Consider the following 18,591-nt stretch of genomic DNA (forward strand, 5'->3'; position numbering starts at 1 on the left):
ATTTCTAATAAAACTTATGACACAAATGTAAACTATCGCATATAGTTAAACTATTCTGTAAATTAAATAACGTGAATCTGTTTTAAGCAACAGGCCGATTAACAACAACCCACGTTCGTAACAACGTTGGCAAAAACAGATCGTAAATAATATATTGGTTCCAGACACATCTATCACATAGTTCATTGCTAATTCATCTCGCACAGAGAATCAGTAGAACATCAGATTTAATTTGAGTCATTATATTATATATTGGATTTACTTAATATTTAAACGACATTTGATTAATTTATACCATTGGTGAAAAACATAGCTTACTTAAAGTGTAAATGACACATTTCAGAGCTTGTTTGAAACAATATCGGTATTAGGGTTATACTCGTCTTTCATTGCATTTACTTAACATTAACTCATTACCTATATAACTTATAACTGAACACATATCGATGAATACGAGAAGCAGTAGTAGCAGCAACTATTTTAGCATCTTTATATAAAATATAGTGTCTACAAACATATTGTCGTTACCGTAGTAAAAAACAAATCTCAACAAACACTTAAAAACTCTCAGAGCCTGCGAACCCTAGATCTAGGTTTGCCTCATTTCATATCAATTTAGAACAATACTAGTAACAGAAACATCTATGTTTCAACTTACTAATGATATGATGACATTGTTCCAAGATGAATTGCTAAATGAAACCAATCGTTTACTAATTACTATTGACATGTGAAGACACTATAACTATTGGGTTTTATTGCGAAGTTGGCAAAGCTAATGTCAGAGTAAGTGTACGTAGTTGTTGTTTTAATTCAAATAAATATATTTGTATAGTTGGACATGTAATCAACGTATTCGAGATTGATTTAGATTCATGCATTGATTCATCACTTTGATCCACTTTTTACAATAATTGGGGAAATAATAATAACAAAATAATATTTTAAATAAACTGAGCCTGTTAAGATCTATCAATTACCGTGAAATGTGGGCTAGAACATCTCTTTATGGGGAACAATTATTTAAACCAGAAAAGGGTAGATATAGATTGTATGTACAATTAAAATTACAATAACACACGCTGTCATGCAAGTTAAGAATCCGTGTAACTTAAAAAAGCAAACTTTCTAAATGATACGTGAGCGGCGCTTTCATATTTAAATAAGTTTAATATTATATATGTAACAATGTCATTTAATATAATGTGTCACTCCATTATAGTTGTTAATTGTATAGGTGTGAACAATATGTTAACCAATAGTAAGGTCTTCAGAAGGTTCTTTTATATCGGCAATTTTTATTCAGAGAGAGAGACAGAGAGAGACATTTGTTGTAGTCAATTTTGGTTTTAAACACAACATAGTTTAGCCCTTCTTTGCATTAATACTTTGAACAGTTACATTTGTCAACACATAACTTTTTTTATAAACAAAAACTACAGTAAAAAGTCAATATTCAGTAAAACAACGTTAAGTCATAAAAACGCACAAACAAGCTCATAGCTTACACAGCACGAATGCAGTAAATATAAATACAAGTTATGACAGAAATCAAATTAAGAATGCCATTATACATTGATTAAACATGATTTGATTTCATTTTTCTCAAAGATAACATAATTGTGAATTGAAATATTGTTATACTCAAATTTCTATTTTTTTTTTAATTTCTTATTTTACTTCGTCAAATATCCCGATACATTCAACACCTGCATGTTAGACATGGTTACGACCGTATTACAATTACGATTAGCACTCATTTGCAGAATCTGACAAAACCATATGTTTGTGAATAATGTAAATCACACATCTAAACAATTCGCTAAATATTAAACAAATATGTATATACATTGATAGTATTCTTGTCTGTCTTTAATATATCGCTCATAAATGCATTTTATAAATTCATGATATCGTTGATATATAACACACTGGGTTTCATTTTTAACTACATGTACGTCATTAAATTTCCACATAAACGTTTCTGTCGATAGTTGCAGTATGTTTATACAATTTCATTTTCGCATTCAGTTTCTAATTATTGACAGCTAATTGCTGACTGCATGATTTCGACTTTTTCGGAAATATTACTTAATTATAGAGGCCTTTTCACGTTTTGGTAAATTGACAAAATTAACAAAAGTTGTTTCAGATTCGCAAATTTCCGTTTTAGCTATGATATTTGTGAGGAAATAGTAATACTGAACATTTACCATGCTCTAAAATATTCATTATATGCATCTTTTGACGATTTGAAAACCTGAAAATTATAAAGCGTTGCAACGCGAAACGATTGAATAATTTGGAAAGTTCTGTTGATGTCGTTAATTTTGGGAAACTACGAGGATTGCTTGCATCATTTACAAGAAATATCTTAAAAAAAAGATATACGGCGTTGATTGTGGTTGGAGTTGGTGAAAAGTTAAGAGTTTAATGAATGAGATCAAATATAGCGAATGTCTTTTTCCATGCAGTTCTTAGCTGAATCACACGGAGAATGGGATGTTACGCGGAGTTTTTGCGGCTATTTTCAAATTATTACATATTGCTAATCATATATCTATAGATACAAAAAAGAAAAACAAAATAAGTATTAAAGTGAAATTAAAACATGTAAGTCAACCGGCAACACGCGAAGTATACGTACATATTTTAGATATTTATACGCGCGTTTTTCGAACAAATCTGTTTTAGTGGTGTGTCGGGCATTGTTATTTGATTCGATTATTAACAGTATCGGGAATCATCGCGCTCATTCTTAACAAATTGGTCAAAATGGTGGAATAATGCTTGTTTAATTATTTAAAAAAAAATTAACATGGTATTGTTGAAAACACATTAAGACTCTATAATTGACCTACCATAGTTAAATCGCCGAATATCTTCATTTAACATATTTCTGGTCTAAATACAATTCCAGTTCACCTAGTTCACGCGATAGCGCCTATATTATATAACGATCCGTTTACTGGCCGCGAACTGACCCTGATACCTTGCGGGTTGGAATGCAATACATTAAAGAGAGGTCACGATTCCACTGCTGGAACGACGGCTTGTTTAAAACGTTATACTTTTACATGTTAAATGTTCAATTTCGAAAACAATTTAACAATGGTTTGGCCAAAACGAATATCAGGATAGGGAAAACGATACTTTATAAACTTAAATATAACAGTACACAGACAGGAATATGGAAGTAATTACTCAATATGAGAACATAGCCTTAAATTATAAACGCTCTGGCGCAGACAATCCTCTGAACATAAAGGGTACACACACAAACTGTATTGATGTCAAGAGTTGAGTGTAAAACTGTTCTATCTGTCAAGCCTTTTAATTATGTTCATGCTGAACACGCAGTTAAACAGTGTTACAAAGACGCGGACATGATTCCAATGTTCTGGTGGTATGCTCAAATCAGCCAATGGCATAAATGAAGTGTATTCATTCGTATCTAGCCGCGGAAAATTTTATTTGAATTTTATTGGACACTTACAAAGGTCAGGTAAGGTGAAAAGCTAGCTTAGACAGCTATGCCGAAAAATTCATCCGCGCATAGCATGAGCACTGATGGTCAAGTGGTCTAAGACTATTTACTCCAGTACTCCAGGGGTCAGTCGTTTGAGCCCAGTTGAGGGTTACTTTTTCCCCCCTTTTTAAATTGTATTCTTGTTTTTTTTTACTGTAGATTTCAAGGTCCATTGTATAAATTTATAAATTTAAAGCATTTAATGACAAGCTTCAATACATGTCAAAATCTGCCAAAAGGCCCCTTTAAGATATAGGTTTCGTTCATTTTCAATAATTGCTTTTGGGTGTGTCGAACAATTCGTTTATATTCCTTGATAGTATGTTTAAGGCAACGTTATTTACCAATAAAACATGATGGATGGGATTAAATGTGTATAAAACACACAACTTGACTTTTTTGTTTTGAAACCATGTGTTGGTGTTTACAATTGATGTACAGGCCCATAATAAGTCATCTCAGTCCTTGATTAACATGTATCTGTTGATCAATCCGTTGTAATAGAACTCTTTATATGATTTCCCCCACATTCATGCATACAACTATGATAATATTTGTTGTGATACGTAACATATATGCACTCGGTATTGAATATTATCAGGATCTTCAAATTACTTCTTCGAGATTAATTATGACGTCAAATTTATAACAAGACATCTGGAGTTCAGAAATGTCAATTATTGCAGTTCGTGTTACAATTGATCGTTGGCAGTTCTCAATAAAAGCAGAATTACTTTTCAAAACTCTTTTACCTTTTTGTAAGCGCTCAACAATCTATAGTTATGTCAACTACAATGGAACAATATTTGTTTTTTCTGCACACAGAAATGTTGTTGTAAAAGAAATTGTAGTTATACAATCCAATACATATGAATGTAATTTCTGTTTAAATTATCACCGCAATAACAATATCGTAAACATGTAAAAAGTATAAACTATATAACAGTAGATAATTTAATACATCGTGCATGTGTAATTCGTTTTTTGACAGAGATCGATGACATTTAGATACGTCATAATATTCAGCCTTATATTCAAATATACTTATGTTTGAAGTAATTCCAAAATTAAAGTCGATGCAAAAATAGTTGAAAAAAATCTTTATATAATATAAAACTGTTTTTAACACAGTCCAATTCCAATTATTAAACATTTACCACAGTCCAATACCACCTATAAACAACATACATGTTTAACTTAACATAGACATGTTTTCCGCCCAGCGACCGGGAGGTCACGGATTCGATCCCCACAGTTGGAGCGTTCTTTAGATCATGCTCATAGACATCAAGAACTTGTTCTAGGACCCGAGAGCCTTTTAAATAAACCGTCGGCTTTCTAAGCAATCGAGCTCAAATAAATAAGTTTAAACCAAAACAGATACAGTTAAGTACATTTTAATGACTTAACAACACTCTGCAAGCATTCGCATATCAGATAATAAATTAAGCAACCATTATGTAAATTTCAAGCTTTTAATCAAATTAATCAGCTCTTCTCTCCTATCGTGATGGAAAATGTGTTAAAATAGCATTCGCAGCAATCACATAACCTCTTGAATGGATGTTACTTTCATTCGAATGATCGTAAAGTGTATTGCATAAGGCGCGAAACGCAGTTTGCACAAGGGCTCATATTTGATGGACGTTTATTAAGATATACTTTCGATCTTTTTCTTTCAACGTTAATATTATGGAAGACGGTAATTCAACCCAACTTATATAAAGTAACATTCGTAAATGACAATCGTTCTAAAGTAAAATCAAAATTAAGCGTGTAAAAGTAAGCCAGTCAACGTTTAAAGCCATAGTTTGAGTCACCTGATCAAAAGATCGTCTTTTGATCAGGTATCATGTATACTTTTGTGTTTATTTACAATTAATATAAACTTTTGAATTTCAATATTTTATTTATTTATTACCCTATTGGTTCCTATAATGATCTGTACCTCTACTAAAATACACAAAAGACAAATTTGATTGCTTTCTGAAATATTGATAAGCTCGGGATCTCGGCGCATTTCCTAAAGAACATTTATATCCTATTATATTATATCACAATATTTTTAATTAAAACAATCTATCTTGAAACTCGAAGTTATTGATGATTCTTTTTGTTGATGAATTGTTTTATCAAGTTGATAACTTTCTGTTTGCTGTTTATATGTACCGACAATATCGCTACCGACTGTTTTATATTGAAAATATTAGGGCAGCTAGGGAAAAGGGTGCGCTTCTGTTACAGCAAACGTCAACATGGCTAGTCATTTGTTTGTTTTGCTGAAATTTATTGGACTGAAACGTCGTCTCGAATTGTGCAAAGATACGTGATGGTTCCATTACGCTTAGCATGAGCTGTATAAAGTGTTAATAAATAATCATTTAACAATAGACATAATTATAAGCAGTTAAACATGAAATCTTAGTAATTGAAGAACACTTACAATGTAATATAAGGTTCTATATTCACTAAAATGTCAATTTCAGATACAACGTATGATAACAACAGGATGGTTTGCTTTGATAAATTAATTTATACCAGTTGTCGGTAATTCTTAAACAAGACGATTATTTTCTTCAATAATAGCATAATAACAGACCCACGGCATGAGGAATAGAATCTTTGTTTGCATGCATCATAGTAAATTAACAGTAATACTTTGTTTATGTTGTATTGAAGTAATTACCAAAAAGTACATTGAAAATGTAACACATGTATGCAATGCAAATATTAGTCATAAAGCACAAACACGTAACGTAACTTCGGTTGTTATTATTATTTGATCGATGTTCTAAATTACACAACTGTTTATCATCAAAATATCTTAATGTTTATGTTTATAAAAATGCTGCTTTCAACACAGACAAACCAATCTTTATAAACACGCAAAAGCTCGAGTAAATAACACGTGCTCCCGCGTAGTTAAATTAAAGGGGAAATTATCACAGTAACACGGGCCACAGTTGCTTCAACTCTAACTGATTTGATGGAGAATATTTTTTGTTTGCATATATAAAGCTACATCGAATCGAACCGGAATGTATTTATATACAACACTAAATAAAACCGCAGTAAGACACTTTATTTGTTTTAATAGCTATGTAACATATATATAGACAAAGCATTTCTGCGGTTATGATATCTTCAACTGTGAAATGGACTCATTTGCACGTGACAATATTTTCAGATTATAGCTATAAAATGAAGATATGAAGTAAATCTTCGTAATTATTTGTGGACATACTTCTTCGTAATTTACGTAGATAATAATAAAACACGCATACATATATTCCAAACTAGCAAGCATGTACTTATTTTGACATCGTTGTTGAAATCTTTATACAACGATGTGCAATTATTTATTACAATTTAAATCATTAACATTTAATTACAATTTAATTTCCGGATTTTTTTAAGGAAGAAATATGTTGATATTAACGTTTTTGTTAACCATATTCAAAAGCTATTTGCACATATCGTAAAAGACGTTTTTCGACGGCTCTCCGATGATTTAAATATAGGCCGGAATCACGTACATGACACGTAGTGAAAGTTATCCTTATCAATAACACTTTGTTTCTTCGCAGTTATTTTTTCTTTAAGTGAAACGTATAGTATTGTAAAATTTAAACTGATAAAAGATGAAGTTTGAATTTAATAAATAAACGAATCCTTATATATAAAGTTTTAACGCGGCACTTCACTTTATTGCACCAGGCATGTGTTCAAACCTTTCGCTATATAATTATTTACTTGGCTGCTTATATTTAACCTGCACGCATACACTTACTGAACACGCGGTGATACAATACAGTGAGAACATATCTTCATTTGCCATACAAAGTAATATTTTATCAACAACTTTACATTACCGCTTCATAATTGCAAGTTCATTCTCATAACATGTCTAGCTGGAACATGGAAACTCAGAAACAACCATTAATTGGATTTTACATTACTATATATTGGTTCATGAAACATGAGTGTTCGGAATCCAGTTGTGTTGATGTCAGCACTGAATAATCAATTGGTATTGTATTCAGTTGTAATTAAAATTACACTAACAAATTATGATGACAGTTGACGAAAAGTTACACCTGAAACAAAAATCAATATACATACAATATAATGCCTCGGTCATACTGTCATGAATCAGAGCTACGAACGAGCTACGAATACTTTACGGCACAGTAGCTATCCTTACTTGACCGTGGCTCTCCGTACTTGATCCGTGATCAGTCGTAGTAGTTTTTCGATGTCTGTAGCGACTCTTGAGATATTTTGAACATGTTCAAAAATTGCTACGAATTTATCGACCGTAGCGTATCTGTGGTACAAAAAACCAACAGCAAATTGATTGGATAAAAACTCATTACCCGGTACCTCTGAAAGTTCTTAATTGAAGACAAGTGAACAGTTGCCTATACGACACAGAACACAAAATACGACAACATTGTAAACGAAATGCTGCCGTTCTAAATACTTTTGATTAACCTGATGTATACTTAAGTACAATAGGATTCGCTTTCATTAATTTAAGTAAATCATTATGTATCTGTGCAACAGGCTTTTTTCAAATGCACACGTTCAAACCAATACGTGTAAGGATCCCCAATAATTCATTGATTCTAGACACATCCATTACATCATCAATGATTCATTTGCTTATTCATCTCGCATAGAGAACCAGTTAAACCTTTGATTTGACTTAAGATTTCATTTTATAGATAATTTAGTTATTAACACAGGTGGTAAACTTAAATGTCATTAAGTATAGGTTACAGTATATTAAATATTGCATGTTTAAAATGCAATTCTATCTCAACAAATCAACACCGTTTATTTGAAGACACATATTTCTGTACTTGCGATTATGTTTTTAGAAATAAAATACTTTTTGCACATTTTGTATGAAAAACATTGCTATGTTCTACGAAGATATCGTTTTGCCTTTAGTATGGAGACTACATGATAAGACATTGACATTTGGTTGTTAAAAGATGGCCGTTACACAGTGATAGATGATTCGCTTCGAGTTCTTTCTTACAAATATCATGATCTAAGTTTGTTATTGTTGAAATCAATTCGGCTTGGAATACTATTTAAGAAAAGCTATGGTCTCTACGCTAAATGTTTTGATGTTTTATTACGTTTTAAATAATCGCTTTTGCATTTAATGTGTTAAGGGAATCTTTTAGTATGTTATGACCTTAATTCTTTAACTATATTTTTCAGGTTCTTGATAAAAAAAAGATGTGTATGATTTTACTGTTAACTCCTGAACTTTATAACTGATATGAATAGGAACATTTGCCGATGAAAAATGGCAGAAACTCATAGAGCAACTTTATAAACCTTATAATTTCTAATTCCATACGCCTACGCTGAGAAAAGAACATACAACAGGGTATCTGATTTGATATCCTTTATGTCATGCACACCCTATCTGTACCTCACTTAATATCAAATAAAACAAGATCAGTAACGGAAACGGAATCTGTTTTATAACTGTATGCAGTTCTGTCTACGTAGGTGTGCTTTCAATAAAATGTAATAAAATGTCTTTGACGTAGTGGAAGATACATTAAAGTTGACATTATGGTTACGGATAATATAGAAAGTTAAGCTGGGAATTATTGTAATGAGATTTGTCGTTTGACAGATTGATTTTATTTTATTCACATGTTGTAAGTACAAATATTCGCATTCTACAGAATAAGTAAACATAGGTTAAACGTCAGCAAAGTAATAAATACTTTTATTTAATGGGTGTTAATTTCATTCAAATGATGATACAACTTGTTTTGAAACTTAATGCTTACCCATTTTGCATGGCAGTTCGTTAATAGCCTGATCGTTTTGTAATGTATATGACAATGCTTAGAATACTATAACGGCGAGGCTTGCCCAGTCGTTATAACATTCGTGTCAAGTCTAATATATTACAAAAAGAGCAGACAGTAACCTGTTTTTCTGTTAATCATACCTATACGTCACCGATTTTTAAGATATAATGACAAAAATCGCTTAAAAGCTACATTTTTAGCGAGAAAGCATATGATTTTTGTCTTTTGACGTGTTAATAATGACGTCAAGAGCACTTACACTTAATATTTGCAAAACATGTTTCATTTGCTGTGTGTGTTGCATTTTGTGTTTAAACTATATAACATCTTAGTATCAAAGTGTTCGTTTTGTTGAATCTGCTTCGATTTTACTAAAATGATTACTTTATAGAGTAATATGACCAACCTCCTATTATCTACTGATATAAAGACTTTCTGTTGAACTGATTAAAAAAAATATATCATGCAACGTTATTTCAGGCAGATATCAATGCAGCGGTATGATAAAATGTCATTTTATCAAGATATACATTCCAAACAAAATGACTGCGAGCGTATGAAAAGACTTATGCCATATTTTTTCGGAAATATTGTTTACCCGGGAACATTCCTTAACTGCGATTCATATCCCATTAGAATATATAAAGTTGAACACATCAATGTTTCTTTATTTTTGATTTCTCCATTATGTGATAACTTGCCTAAATACGTTGATACATTAATGTTTATTGATGACATTTGCAGACATTTTCGCTCTCAAGCTGCTTCACAATATAATTATGTGGGCATCTAGAAGATGATGCACTAAATTGCAGCCAATGTAAACAAGGCAAGCTATCTTTGTTAACTTGTATGAGTAAAACGTAGCCTTTAAGAACGCAAATAATGAAGACTAAAAACGAGATGTTTCCATTATGATATTAACTAATTAAACTGCAAGTAAACACTCATTTATAAATACCCAGACAAAAGCAGTTCAAAACCAGGAGCTGGGATGCTGAATTTCAATTGAAGTCGGGCGTTGTTTTCACAAAACTCCTTAGCACAATTTTCATCAAACTCGTTTAAAAGAAAATAGCATTCAATTGATGGTATGAAAATAACACGCATTATTCGTAATTTAAAGCGTGTGCACTCTATTCGTTCGTTTAACGGATTATTATTTTGATGTGCTTATTATTTGAAATTACAGATACAATTCCTGAAAACAAATAATTGCTTAACTGAAATTATGCAATGCGATGATAAACATTTACTTAAATGATAGTAAGTAAAACCTTATTTTATGTAAATAAATCAATACAGTTTACTCGGCTAAACGTTTCGCCTATTCTGCCGTTGCCATTTAAGCATTACAGTGTTAGCACGGACTGTAAGACGGTAAAGTTAAGACAGGACATTTTCCAGTACGAACAAACAATGCTGAAACGTGATTGTTTGAGCTCGCATTCTTGACCAATAAAAAACCAGTTGTCTCCATTAAGCATATGAGCAAAACATTTAAAGTACATAAAAATCAATATAATCGAAAAATACCACTACACTTTTTTTTCTTAAAAACTAAGTGCTACAAAAGGTTTTATATGTAAATTACATCTGTCCGATATTCACATTATATTGACTGAATGTTCACGTGATTATTCCTGTATAATACTCGTATCAAAATCAATTATTTATACAACGCTCTATTGATAATGAGAATATTGTGATGCCAACATAACTATTAAAGAACGATATCTCGATTTGTTGTCGGAACAAGGCAATTAATATGTATATTGTTAAGTCCTATACACTGAATAACGTTTTCGACCTTGACCCTATGTTTTTGTTTACGCTGTTTTCTTATAGGATATTAAACATCGTTTTTATTTTAGAGGTAATCAAAACATGCACATAACGTTTTGTCGTAACTACAGCTACAAAACAATAGGTAGAACTTTAATTATTTATCACTAAACACCAAATACTCTATATTGTGAGTTGAGTGTATTATGTAGTGTGACTTTTGATAAAAGCACGTGTCCAACATACAGAACAAAATATTTATATGAAATATAATATATTTATAATGTATAATTACAGGACATAATATTAAGACATGTGATGGTTTTAACTAACCTCGCCAACGTTTAGTTATTCCTTTCTATCAATGAAATCCATGAAATGTGTAACGGACACATAAAAACCAGATTAAATTAATGTAGGTTATCATTGCCTTGCGATTTAAGTTTGTGCCCTGAACAAATTGGGGCATCTTCAGACTAAGTCCAATAAGCTCCATAACGTATTGATTTTAATTACACACAACTCTGCAGGAATTACATGTGTAACTTCACGGGACAGTGCACGTTAAACAGCGTGTCTGAGCACACGACGATTAGTTGCTTCTGTTTTAAATACATTCATTCTGTATAAGGTACTTAAATGTAATTTGATTATCAGCAAGTAGATACTGCTAGTTAAACAAATAAATGTGTGTGATGATAAAATAAACATAACATTAGTACTATAACGGTTTTCCTAGAGAACTATATGTATCATAGGATAAATTTCAAATTTGCAAATAAATAATGACTGTTCTTTGTATGCATGACTGTTTAAATCGTTTGATTATATATCCATAAATGTTGCCTTACAATAAAACAAGCATTTCCCTCGGTATTTAATTTGGCATTGGTTTTAAGATTCGAACTTGTAAGATTATATTTAACGTGTATCACCTTCTGATAACCGTTCTAAGTTTAAGACCGTGCAAGGAAGAAGACAGCAAATATACGTAGATAAAAACCACGCAATTCAGTTACGTAATCGCCTATTGGTATTGAACTATGGTCGTGAGCCTAGTTAAAACGTTTAAAAGCCACGATACATTTTTTAAATTGCATTTCTTCAGATAATTGTAAATACGTTTGTTCTTTACCTCAACCAACAATTGGTTCTGTATGTTTCGAGTAATGTGTGGTAATTTAAATGAGTGAAACACATGCTTCATATATACGTGTTGTCTTTTTGTTGCTGACGTTTAATGGGTATGTATATTGGTCCCGATTCTGCAAATAAATCCCACTTACTTTCTAAACAGTCCGTCATCTTGATGTGAATTGTAAACAATTATTTAATACAAACTGATCAGAAATTATTTCTGAAACTGGGTCCTAGAAGGAAACCCTGAAAAATATAGCGTTTTTCATGCACTTGGTTTTATTGCATCATGCACATGTCTTCACATAAAACTTAACTTAAATTACTGCATATAACTCAGTTTAACGCCTTCACTGACTGAAAACGCTGGAATACAAAAGAGAGAAGTAAATACACAACTTCTTGGTTTACCATCCAAAGTTATATTAAATCAACAACATAAAATAACCACTTCAAGAGGAAAACCTCACTCTTATAAACTTGAATATTGAATCTCATAAATGTGCATTAATGCAGTTCATATCACTATATCCTAGTGATTGCAGCTAGTGTATGAATATTGTTGAAATACGCACTGAACAATCAGTTGATATTATATACAGGTGTAATTAAAATTGCACAGATTTATGGTGCTAGCATTTGACTAGAATGTTTACATGAGAAAACGAAAGCACTATTAAACACTTAAACCCGAGCGCATCATCAGGAGAGAAACTCTTATCTGCATCAGAAAGGTATTTTAGGCAAGCAAGCAATGGAAAATACAAAACAGAAACACTACATACGATACAAATTGCGATCATTCTGATAAAACTTATGACACAAATGTAAACGATCGCATAAATTTCAACTCTTCAGTTAATTTAAAAAAAGTGAATCTGTTTTTGAGCAACAGTTTGATTAACAACAACACACGTTCGTAAATACGTTGGTGAAAACAGATCGCTAATAATATATTGGTTCCAGACACATCTATCACATAGTTCATTACTAATTCATCTCGCACAGAGAATCAGTGAAACATCAGATTAAATTTTAGCCATTACATTTTATATTGGATTTAGTTAATATTTTAAGGGCAATTGATTAGGTTATGCAATGGGTGAACAACTAAGCTGTCTGTAAGTGCAAATGACAATTTTCAGAGCTTCTTTAAAACAATATCGGTATTAGGGTTATACTCGTCTTTCATAGCAGTTATTCGACTCTTAACTCAATACTTCTTTACTGGAATATACATTGTATGTGAACACATATCAATGAATACGAGAAGTAGTAGTAGCTGCAACTATTTAATATAAAGAAGTGAAACTCCAGCTGCTGGAGTAGTATTGAATTTTTATTATAAACAATTAGTAGGTCCTTTATTTAAGGCAAGTGACCGATTGCCAAAACAGTACAAAACAGGACAATACAGCACAATACAAAACAACATGATCACAAATAAGAATAAAGCTGGGGTCACCGCCTTGGAACGGTCAATGCAAAGCATTGGGGATTAAAACCGGATTTGGAGCGCTCAACCTCACACTTGGCGCAGTAATATTCATACTACATGTACGTGTAAATAAAAGTTAACCTCATAGCATTGTAACTAAAATTAAACAATAATAAAAGGGAATTTAAACGCATTCAATTTATTTACCATTTAATTACTCAATGGTATTGAAGATACCAGAGCAACAGAGTTACAACGTTTTGAGGAACGATGGAATGAAACTATGAACAAGTGTCAACAACATTTCTTCTTTATAGAAAAAGATTTAAGAATATTGCATCATGAAGTTTATATTTCAGATCATCATTGCACAAATACAAAGCCAATTTATGTAAATCATAGTGTCTAAAATATATTGTCGTAATCTTAGAAAAAAACACTCAACAAACATTTAAAAACTCTAATAGACGTGCGAACCCTAGGTCTGCCTCACTTCATATCAATTTTGAACAATATCAGTAACAGAAACAATATATTATTAAATTTAAAAAAGATATAATTGTTCAAAGCTGAATTGCTAAATGAAACAAATCGGTTACTAATATTTTTTGACAAATGAAGACACTATTACTATTGGGTTTTATTGCGAAGTTTGCAAAGCTAATGTCAAAGTTAGTGCACGTATTTGTGGTTTTAATTCAAATCATTATATTTGCATTATTGGACATGTAATCAATGTATTCGATATTTTTTGGGATGCATGTATAGATTCATCACTATGATGCACTTTTTACAATAATTGGGGAAATAATAAAAAGAACAAATTATATTTTGAATAAACTGACCCGGGTAAGGTCTATCAGTTACTGTAAAATATGGGCAAGAACATCTCAATATGGGAAACAATTATTTAAATAAAAAATGGTAGATATATATGTATGTACAATTAAAATTACAATAACACACGCTGTTATGCAAGTTAAGAATCCGTGTAACTTAAAAAAAGCAAAATTTCTAAATGATACGTGTACTACGACGGTGTCATATTTAAATAAGTTTAATATTATATCTGACATATGTAAGAATCTCAGTTTAATATAATACGTCACTCCATTTTAGTTGTTAATTGTAACGGATAATATAGAAACGTCTAACTGATAATTGAAATTAAAATGTTATGCGATTTTTGTATGAAATATTTTAGGATATTCCCATCCGAATGCAATATGAATTGAAGGAATGTATTCTTTATGTTTATGTTGTGGTGAACAGAACACACTTATTGACGCATCGAAATAATAAATAACACAAGGATAGAGATCTAAGCATTCACGAGTCCAAACATTTCTCGGGCGTATCCTGTATGAAACTAGAGCTAACCTTTTTACTTTACTCTAATTAAAACCTCAATAATGTCATTCTGCATAGTTTGTTACTTGTATGACAGGTTGTGGAAGAACCCTGGACTTGATATTTTATGAATGCAATACATACGAGTATAAACGTTATAAACTGGCATAAACTTCGTTATGCGCTGACGTTCAATGCACATTTTTACATATCGACCACTCCATTGAAACGTGGCAGAGATTAACATCTCCGCAATAAAAATACAAATATATCGATATATTATTTACAAATGGCATTATGTTCATAAGTTGCAACTGCATACCCGTTCCATATGGAAATGTATATTCAAGTTTAATATTCTTACAATCTGACTGATTAGATGAGGCTAACGACGGATGATTTCTTGGTTCTCGAATTTTACTATTCTTTGTAAAAAATACATGATCGGAAAAAATAATATGAATATGATAATTAAACATTGCATCGGATTATTTAAATTTAATTTTTTTTGATAGAATTTATTTAGTTAGGCATCACTCCTTCAAACATAAATGGAATGTCAGATACTAAAACAACAAAAACCAACAGCTAAAATAATAGTATTTACAACAACAACACCACTATCGTCAATTAACAAAGTGCAATTTCGTAAATGTGAATTTTACTACATTAAACGTGTAAACAATATTGTTAACAAAATAGTAAGGTCTTCAAAAGGTTCTTTTCAATCGGCAGTTTTATTAAGAGAGAGACATTTGTTGTAGTCAATTTTGGTTTTAAACACAACATAGTTAAGTCTATCTTTGCATCAATAAGTTAAACCGTTGCATTCGTCAACACACAAAACGTACAACAACAGTAAGAAAAATCATCATTTAGTAGAATAACGTTAAGTCCTAAAACGCGCATACTAGCTCATAGCTTTCATAACACGAATACAGGACATATAAATACTTACAAGTTATGACAAAAGTCAAATTAAGCATTTCATGATAAATTAATTAAACATGATTTGTTTTATTTTTTCTCAAAGATAACGCAAGTGTCAATTGAAAAATAGTTATACTCAAATTTCCTTTTTTAAATTTCTTTTTTCATTTTTTTCAGTATGACGTCATGTTTCCCAATACATTCAATATAAAGAAGTGAAACTCTAGCTGCTGGAGCAGTATTGAATTCTCATTAAAAACAATTAGTTGGTCCTTTATTTAAGGCAAGTGACCGATTGCCCAAACAGTACAAAACAGCACAAAACAGCACAATACAAACCAACATAAACACAAAATATGAATAAAGCTGGGGTCACCGCCTTGGAACGTTCAATGCAAAGCAAAGCAAAACCTGTATATTACGCATGGTTACGACCGTATTACAATTAGCACTCATTTGCAGAATCTGACGAAAACATCTTTTTGTGATAATTTAAATCACACATCTAAACAATTCGCTAAATAGTAAACACATAATAATATACATCGACAGTGTGCTTGTCTTTCTTTAATGTGTTATTTACCAATAAATAATGATGGATGGGATTAAATGTATATAAAAAAATACTTGACTTTTTGGTTTTGCAAATATGTGTTGGTGTTTACAACTGATGTCAGGCCCATAATAAGTCATCTCAATCCTTGATTGATATGTATCTGCTGATCAATCAATTGCAATAGAACTCTTGATATGATTCTCCCCATATTCCTTATTACAATATGATAATATTTTTTGTGATACATAACATTTATGCACTCGGAAATGAATATTATCAGGATCTTCTAATAACTTCTTCGAGATTGATAATGACGTCAAATTTAAAACTAGACATCTGGTGTTCAGAAATGTCAATTATTGCAGTTCGTGTTACAATTCATCGTTGACAGTTCCCAATACAGCAGAATTTTTGAAACTCTTTTATCTTGTTGTAAGCGCTCAACAATAAATAGTTATGTCAACAATAATGGAACAATATATTTTTTCTCTGCACGAAAAAATTTTGTTTTAAAAAGAAATGTAGTTATACAGTCGAATTCATATGAATGTAATTTCTGTTAAAACTACAACAGCAATAACAATATCGTAAACATCTAAGAAATAAAACTATAGAAAAGTAGATGAATACATCACATTTACATGCGTCATAACATTCAGACGAATATTCAAATATAGTTGTGTTTGAAGTCATTCCATAAGTCGATGGAAATACAGTTGAAAAAATCTTTACATATAATATTAAACTGTTTTTACCACAGTCCAATTCAAATTATTAAAATGTTACCACAGTCCAATACCAATAATAACACAACATACATGTATCACTTAACATAGACATGGTTTCCGCCTAGCGACCGTGAGGTCACGGGTTCGATCCCCGTTGTTAAAGCGTTCTTTAGATAAAGCTCAAAGACACCAAGTACTGGTTCTAGGACCCGAGAGCCTTTCAAATAAGCCTGAGGCTTTTTAATCAATCGAGCTTAAATAACTAGAAACAGTGGGTATGAGCCTTTTTCGAATCGCGGTCGCATATTTCGAAACCTGAAAGCTGACCTCAAGTTCAAGGTCAAGGTAACAGGGGGAAAATTTGTATGCGCATGGAAAGGTGTTGTCTAGAATCACATGCATACCACATATGAAAGCACTATCTGAAGGGACACAGTATGTATGAGTCTTTTTTAAATCGCTGTCGAAGATTTCAAAACCTGAAAGCTGATCTCAAGTTCAAGATCAAGGTCACAGGGGTCAAACATTTATGCGCATAAAAGGTGTTGTCAAGATACACATGCATACCAAATATGAAAGCAATATCTGAATGAACAGTAGTCATGAACCTTTTCCGAATCGTGGTCGCATATTTCGAAACCTGAAAGCTGACCTCAAGTTCAAGGTCAAGGTTACAGGGGTCAAACATTTTATGCACATTTTTAGCTGAAGGGACACAGTAGTCATGAGCCTTTTTCGAATCGCGATCGCAGGAAAATCTCTTACCCGGCCACACCCCAACCACCCTTACTTTTGTCCCAGGGTTCAAACCAAAATTCCAAATAGTTCACTGTCGCTCATATGCTCATAGCTACCATGTGTGTAAGTTTCAAGGTTCTAGTGTCAATAGTGTAGGAGGATCAGGTGGCCAGGACGGACGGACAGATGACGGAGACCACAATATCGCCCATTGTGTCATTGTCGACCTGAAATGGCTTGAAGTCATCCGGGGGTGACTAGAAGCCGATTCCTGTCACCCTAGGGTTACTTCAAGCCGATTCATGTCACCCTGGGGTGACCTCAAGCCGACCGGGTGACTAGAATCGGCTTGAAGTCACCCCATGGTGACATGAATCGGCTTCTAGCCACTTCAGGTCGACAATGACCCAATGAGCATAGAGTATTGGGTCATTGTCGACCTGAACTGGCTTAAAGTCACCCGGGGGTGACTTGAAGCCGATTCTTGTCATTCTAGGGTGACTTCAAGCCGATTCATGTCATCCTGGGGTGACTTCAAGCCGACCGGGTGACGA

Source organism: Dreissena polymorpha, chromosome 4, assembly GCF_020536995.1.
Source record: "Dreissena polymorpha isolate Duluth1 chromosome 4, UMN_Dpol_1.0, whole genome shotgun sequence".
Taxonomy (NCBI): Eukaryota; Metazoa; Mollusca; class Bivalvia; order Myida; family Dreissenidae; genus Dreissena; species Dreissena polymorpha.